Consider the following 8,146-nt stretch of genomic DNA (forward strand, 5'->3'; position numbering starts at 1 on the left):
GAAAATCCGATATTTAGATCAAAAGTTATTCAGGGTGTTTTTTACTGAGCTCTGTGTAGGCATTTTTTACTTCTTATAGGAAAGAGCTTTAAAAAGCTTGAAACATTTAACAAAATTGCTAACATTTTTTAAAAAATTAACAATTTTTAGAATTAGTACTCGCTAACAAAAAAGGTATAAAAACCTAAAGGATGAAAGCAAGGATTTACAATATCCAAAAGAGTTTAGAACAATAAATTAGCCCATATAAACATGATAAGATATTTTCTAATATATTTCCGTGAGTAGTTATTATTTAGAATTATTTCCTTCAAAATCAACTTGAAAGTGAGCGTAAATTGAATCCTCCCAGCAAAATGTATCCCTCAAAAGTAGTTAGTAGTAACTACATTTCTAAATTAGTTTGCAATCACTGCGCTTAAATAAAAATGGCAGTAATTTAGTTAACGACATTAGTAAGAAGGTAGTTGTAGTTAATTTCAAAAATAACGTAGTCTTACGATCACCGGGGCACGACAATAAGCAGCCTATTTATTATTACCTGAAATAGGGGCACGATAGATTTTATTTTCTGGTTATCTACGAAAATGAGAATAGCATGTAATTTGTGAATTTATGTATTCCAATGCTTCTTCCAGAGACTTATAATAAGATGCAGTGATAAATAACTATTGTTTCGAATTCCTCTCATTATTATAAAAGTAGCTTTGTAAGAAGGTAAATTTAATTGTTTACAGTGACATGCACAGGAGAAGAGGCTATGGCTCCAGGCATCCCGACAAAGGAGGCATCCGATCGACAACTAATTACCCTAAAACTTGAAATCTGTTACTTGATTGCTGGTAATATTTTTATATGGAAGTTAAATTCTTATTTGTTAAGTACTTAAGCGAAATGTTTTATGACGAATGAAATATGATTTTAATACAAATTGAATGATGAAGTTTCATGTAATACAAAATTTAATATTTTTTGCACTTAAAAGAAAATTTACGAATTCTTTGTTGGAAATTATAAGTTTCCAACAAAGTAAGTTTCCATTTGTTCTAATGTTTTTGTTGTTTCTATTGACACTTTAACACACCAAGTTCGACAGTCATTGGCCTTGCGAATTAAATCTGGAATGTGCACATTTCTTTTGACAAGAGAGCTCGGCAAGAGTCTTGGTAACGTCTTGAAAGTGTGTCTTGGCTCAGAACCCCAGGCATAGATGGCAGCACCACATATTGGTGAGGACATATCCTCAATATAGACACAAATCGGACGGGGAAGGAAATTTTCTTCGAACCCCTGAACTGATCAGCAACCAACTTTCGATTCCACAGATTTTGGGATCAAGTATATCACATGTACACGGTGGGTCGGTCTTAGCTGAGTCGAAGATTAGACCGGACCCCTCCCGGACCGGAGTCCGATTCTCTAACAAACGGGCTACCACCCTAAAAAAACTAATGAAAATATAAATTTCAGTTTTAAAGAAGGAAAAAACACCTTATTAAAAGAAAACACCTTTCCAATGCTCTTTTTTAATATGGTTTTTTTTACCTTCTCCAGACATTAAATTTATTTTTTCCTCATTTCTGCAACCTCCAATGTTATCCAGGATTTGTCCAGGGAGCCCACACCTCTGCACGCCACTGACTGCTCATTTGAATCTATTTATTTTCACATATATATATTTTCGGGTAACCGTATTCCACTGTAATTTCAACTTTTTGTGACACGGACATTCTAAAAAACTAACTCTAGATTTTTCTTGTAAATCTAATTTTGAGTGATAAAAATAAGTTTAAAAAGTTTTCTTGTTTTTTCGCCATTTGTACAAGAAGAAAAAAAAACATGAGTAGAAAAAAATTGTTCTCAGAGTTTGAATAGTAAGACACTAAACAATATTATAAAAAGCAGTTTAGCAATCACGAAAGGTTCTGTTTTCATTGGAAATTCACCACAAATACTTCTAAACATAATATTACCTAAACATGTTGGTTAAAATCAAACTCCGAATCACGCGATCCAGAATGACGTGCCGTAAAAAAAGGAAATGAAGAACATAAGAAAAATATAGAAAGCAAACTCGAAATAAGGAAACGAATCACATTAGTTGAGAAAAATGGCAGGTTTGTTCTCAGAAAGTTGTGATGAAAAAAATAATCTAGTAGCTGGTAACTCTGAAAATAGGCTTAACATTAACTAGCGTGAACTTAATAAATTTTTTAATTTGTAATGAATGTAATATTTAACTTATCACTATTAATTTTTCATATTGTATATATTATATTAAATCGTTTTACTTTGACAGAGTCCATTTAAACTAATTAAAAATAAAATTCGAAAATCTGTCTGTGAAAATCTCAAAACTGTGTTTTATGGAGAATATTTTAAGTATGATGTTACAAGCTCAAAATTAATACCACTAAATTTTTATTATTCTTAAAGTTTGTAAATAGAATTATTCAAAAATAAAAACTAATCTCCAATGCTTAGTTAGACTATTTTAATTATCACAAACTATGAAAATGCAATAAAAATTTTTACATTTGAAGAAGCAAATGGGTTCTGGTCTATTGAATTTGATTTAAAGCTTGTACGTTAACCGTAACAAAATAACGATTCTGCCTTTCATTACTTCTTCATTTAGATTTTTCTTGTTTTCATACTTACGTTGTTTTAGTTTACTGTCAAGTTTGGTATTCTAGAGTTTAGTTGTCATCTCAAAAACTTACAGAATTCAACGACATATCAAAAATAGGTTCATTTTGTATTAGAGTGACCGGAAAGTAATTACTTTTTTTCAACATCAAAATATAATAATATTTTCTTTTAATTTTAATAAATAATAATTTAATTTGTTAGTTAAATAAATCATAAATCTGAAAAAATCATTCTCATTTTCAAGAGAAATTTGGCCAATATACATATTTTCAATGCAGGATTGATAAAATACGCAAATAGATTCTGTAAAAAATATCAAGATATTACATTTTGAACATTATCTAAATTTTCCTTTAGAAGATGTTATAGCGATCGAAATAAAAAGAAATACGGTGGTACAATATACGATTATGGTAAGTAAAGCCTTACCCCCCCCCCCCCAAAAAAAAAATTTATTTTTGAATCGGTCTTCCTGATCAATATGATTGGGTAAAATTAAAATTACCAGAGTTGAACTTCGAAAACCACTTTTGGTATTTATTAACGCGTAATGCATGCAGAAAAGCGTCATAAATAGTTTTGGTTGCATTTGACTAGTCACTTAATCATATGCAGCATAAAAATTATTTATTATATACGAGTAAACACGAGTTGAAATCGAGTTACACGATGCTCATCGTGTACTTTTACCTAATAACCGAAGAATAAATTTTTGTTTAATTCGCTTCACACTGGGAACTTTTTTGTTCATAGTTATAACTTATCTCCATACCTCAAGTAATTTCCCTGACGAAATATGTCGTCATACCCATTGTAATAATTGATTGTTAATGATGAAATACCACATCATAAGCACGAGTTAAAGAACAAATATTGAAATTCGGAGAGACAGCATTACTTTTAAAACCCCTTATACTATTTAACTCAAGTAAGGTTTTCCGCAATTTTTTGTATTTAAAAATAAAAATTTCTCTTATAGAACTTCTTTCATTAAACTCTTCATCCTTTCAGCACCATATGTATTTAATACTTAAAATAGAAAAAAAAATCTATTTGCGTAAAAGTTTTTTTGTATAACAATCAAATGATTTACGTTTAAAAGAGAGGGAATAAAGCGAGAAACTCCAATGGTAAGCAGGGAGGTATAATTTTAACAAGCAACTTATTAATAAAGTAAATAATCTTGCATCAAACTTACAGATCAATATTAGAATACAGATTCGAACCTACGCATGTACCAGAACACTATTTTAGTATATTTTAAGACTCATTTCTTTCAGTAATGCGATGAAAATAATCTATGACTGTTAAATTAAATAATTACATAACAAACCAATAATATAACTAAATTTCGTACCATGAAAGCTATTGTTAATATTTATAAAAAAAATCTGGATAAAAAAAGAAATTAGTAATACAGCAAAATGAATCAGCAAAATTATAAGTGTTATATTAAACGTATGGACTGAGGAAAAAAAGTATGGTAAAAACTATCAAAATAATTTTCACAAAGCGCTTTAGTAATGATTTCGGTAAAATTATAATAATATTATTTTCAATATAAGACAAAACTTGGTAAATGTGGTAATTTTATCATGATACCTCAGAGAATGGCATAAAAACCTTGTATTCGGTTAAAATGATTCTTCAGTTTTGTGTAAAATACTAAATGTACGGTAACAAGAACTAGTATACTTTTGAAAACCATTTCTAGTAACCGACACCAGACGAATGTAAAAATTACCAACTGAATGGTCTAAATACCGTATATTTCGACTTTGCTTAAAAAAAATTATTGTTTTACCAGAATTGTCATTACTGTACAATGAAGGAATTTTTGTTTTCTCTGTGTGCAGATGATTAAACTGCGTATATTGCACTCCAATTATTGAACTAGATATTATTATTGAACTAGATATTATTAAAATCTTAGATGTTGTTAACAAAATAAAGAATGATGAATTTTAATCAAACATTTCGTCTTTTATTTATTTATTTACCTTTTTTTTGTTATTCAAAAGTGTATTTTTCAATCATGTTTTCTTAATTTAATTTTAGTGTAAAATTACAGTGCAGGCAAAATAAAAGAGTCAAATTGTAACATGTTGATGCAAAAAGATACATTAAAATCTGTATAAAACTAAATAGAATACCAAGTTTGGTTTCACAACTATATATCTGAAACGTTTTGTTTAAAATGTAATTAAAAATAATGTAATATGAAAGATTTTTTCCTACAAGTAAGGACTGAAAGTCGTTTGATAATTTCACTTATCACCAAAGTTGACAAAAAACTATATTTTTTGTCAAAACTTGGCAAGACTTGTATTTCTTTTTATTACTAGTTAGCAACAAGCGTTTCTTGAAAAATGAGTCTATTCTTTTTTTATAGGGTAGGTTTTCTAGACTTTATACTGAGTCGCAATATAATTTATGAGTCCGATTTTTTAAACAAAAATCTACTTCCACATTTTTTCGTGAAAAATAATGTTTTTTCATTTAATTTAATTAATAATGTATGGATGACTAATTTTTGGAAAGGTCATCCATCTTGTATTTTTGAGAAGTGGTATTTAAATGTGTAGTTAGACGATTATTTAACAGTAAGTTTGTAGTTACAGTGTTTTATTGAAATTAAGGATATTAAAACTAAAATTTAACAGTTTGTCAGTAGTATACAAGTGCAAACTATAAGAAAATTATTACATTTAAGGTCATGCATTTCATGTCATTTTTTGCAAATTTTAAACCTTTTTCTAAGTTCTTATGAACTACTGAAATTTAAGAAGTAGGTTTTTTTCTAATAATTTTCTATGGTAAAATAAAACTTGTGATTAGTAAAATTAAATTTCAAATGTGTATAAACACTTGAATTGTGATCAAACTTGAATTGTGAATAAACTTAATTGTATACTTGAATTGTGACGAAACTTAAAATATCATTTAACTCGTTTTTCTTAAAAATATAGCTTTATAAATATACAAAACTTTTAAAAAATTTATTTCTGTCCGGGACTATGTACATTTTTTAGATTGTCCATTAAGATGGATGCCAACTTATGGCCATCAACTAAAACTGAAGTCGTTAGTCATCATAGCTCATCGAAACAATTTTATTTCCTTTAAACTATGGCTCATTGAACAATTTAAATTTAAGTTTTTTAATACGTATAAAATATCTCAATTAATTTACATGGTATTTAATTTTATTTTTAAAGCCGGTGTTGAACAATCGACTCAATTCTGAGTTTTACAACTATCGCTATTCAACTCCGCTATCTTGTAATTTCGAACCCAACTCAGAAAACAGGAGAACTCCTAAATGACGAATAAAGTAGCCTTCGTGGAAGATTTTTCTATGAAACTAACCCGCATTTACGTTACACGAAGAGGAAAACCTTGAAAGAGAAATCCACAGTTAGCGCGACAGCAGAAGGACTTTGACTCATGATCTATCTACCACTGGAGATATTTTTACGTCAGCACCGCGGTCAGTGCAAACCGGTTGCAGAATTGACCATCATATTGAACGCTCTATTCCCAGAGTCACCACGATATCATTGATATTGTAAAATGCGAAAAGTTCTGAATAAATTTTCACTAACAAGACTTAATGAGAAATAAAATTCATAACGTGTTTTCTACCGTTTTATTAATGCCTCGCTCATTTTACAAAGTATGACTAACTTGGCTTTAAAATATAACACGAAATTCATGAGAAAAGTCCTCAAATTACAATTACTCTCCTATTGTAAGTTTTCAATTAATTTCCGAAATTGAAATAAATGTAGAAAGATTTTTCCCTTTCAACCACTGTGAAATGTCACCAAGAGGTTAATCTTCTGTTGAATCTTTTTCCTTCAAAGGAAATGTTAAATATCACAGGAGAATCTGTGAATGGAAATCTCTTGTATCCAGAAAAGTTTCCCTTTCCTCATTGTCATGGGGATTACAACAAATATTCTTTGGGGAAAACTTTCCCCGATCGTCCTTAAGGGATAATTTTTCCCATTATTCAAGTAATTCCATGATAATCTTTTATCAAAGTTCTGGATGAGGAGAAAGGTAACCCGCAAGGTCATTTCTTTGAAACATTATCTTTCCTTCAACATAAGGATAAGATGAGTGTAAAAGAATTAAATCTGGAACGGAAATTGAAGCCGTCGCTGATAGTTAAAATTGAGTGACACAGGAATGTGTTTTGCTGAAAAGAGTGCGAGACATGAATGTTATGTAAGCAGAGAATTATTATTAATTGCTTGCCAATGATCATTATATAAAGTCTGTAGGAGATTTTAATATTTTAATTAATTATTTTATGGGGGATATTATTGAGATAGGACTGATAAATAATGAAATAGAAAAAAAAAGGAATTTATCACGCAGAAAAAAACGGGAACTTGTGAGGATTTTCGATTTCAGTAATGCCTTTTTAAAAAGTGGTATGGTATATTTCAGTAGCGTTCTTTTTTTCACATCTCTCAAGGAGTTAATTTTAAACGACACAGGCCAAAAGGGGCCATACGCCGAAATTTTAATATTTCGATCGCCACAAAGCAACCCCTAACGGCACGAGAGGTCAAGCAATTCGTGGACCCTAAAGTACGAGGCCCCGAGTCACGCAAGACAATAGCTACACAAGTCAGCGTTAACAGGCAAAGTAGAAATGAGGACGAGAAGCCAGAACCCACGGGGCGGCGGCTTCAAATCACCCGCAAGTGGGCAGGGCCGACAGCAGTGAGCACCCGACACTCCGCGATCCACCGGGACGCCCCACGTCTGAAAGGCCCACAAACCATGAACTTTATTAAAATATGCACTACATCAATTCAGAAGAACTAGATCAATTTAAAACAAATAAAATTGACAAGGAACGAGAACAACAATTTGGCAACAACAAAACTCAGAGGAACATTAATATCTGGTGTATTTTCGCTCTGGCCCACTGAGAGGATGGGCAGTTTCGGTGCCAAGCATTATGGTTGACACGGAGTCCCAGTTTCATCGCTTAAATATAAATTTCCAACTTTAAATAAACTTTAACTTTCTTAGCTTCGTTTTTGACAAGGATACTAAAAATATACAGGGTTTTCAAAATACCACAATCACTATGTAATTTTAGAATCCTTATCAAAGTTGATTGGAGATCATATATATACACTGGTGTGCAAAACTTAAGCAACAAGTGGTTTTTCGGCCACAGCTCCCCAACAAAGTATAAGATAGCCATGAATTTGCAGTATAATATGCACGTAATTCAGTAGAAAGATTATTTGAATGCAAATTTTAGAAATAAAACGTTGTAGGTGATGTAAGTGTACGTAAACCTTGTGGGTCGGCGCGAGCAGGTTAAAGCTGTGATAAAAGGATGAAGAACACCATAGTTAAAGACATTCGCTGCAAGTGCAAGTGATTTGTTTTGTGAAACATGTCTTCAAGAAATCATTTAGACGACTTTACTCGAGGAAGAATGATTGGGAAGCTTGAGGAGGGG

This window comes from Parasteatoda tepidariorum, chromosome 1 (assembly GCF_043381705.1).
Source record: "Parasteatoda tepidariorum isolate YZ-2023 chromosome 1, CAS_Ptep_4.0, whole genome shotgun sequence".
In the NCBI taxonomy this organism is placed as follows: Eukaryota; Metazoa; Arthropoda; class Arachnida; order Araneae; family Theridiidae; genus Parasteatoda; species Parasteatoda tepidariorum.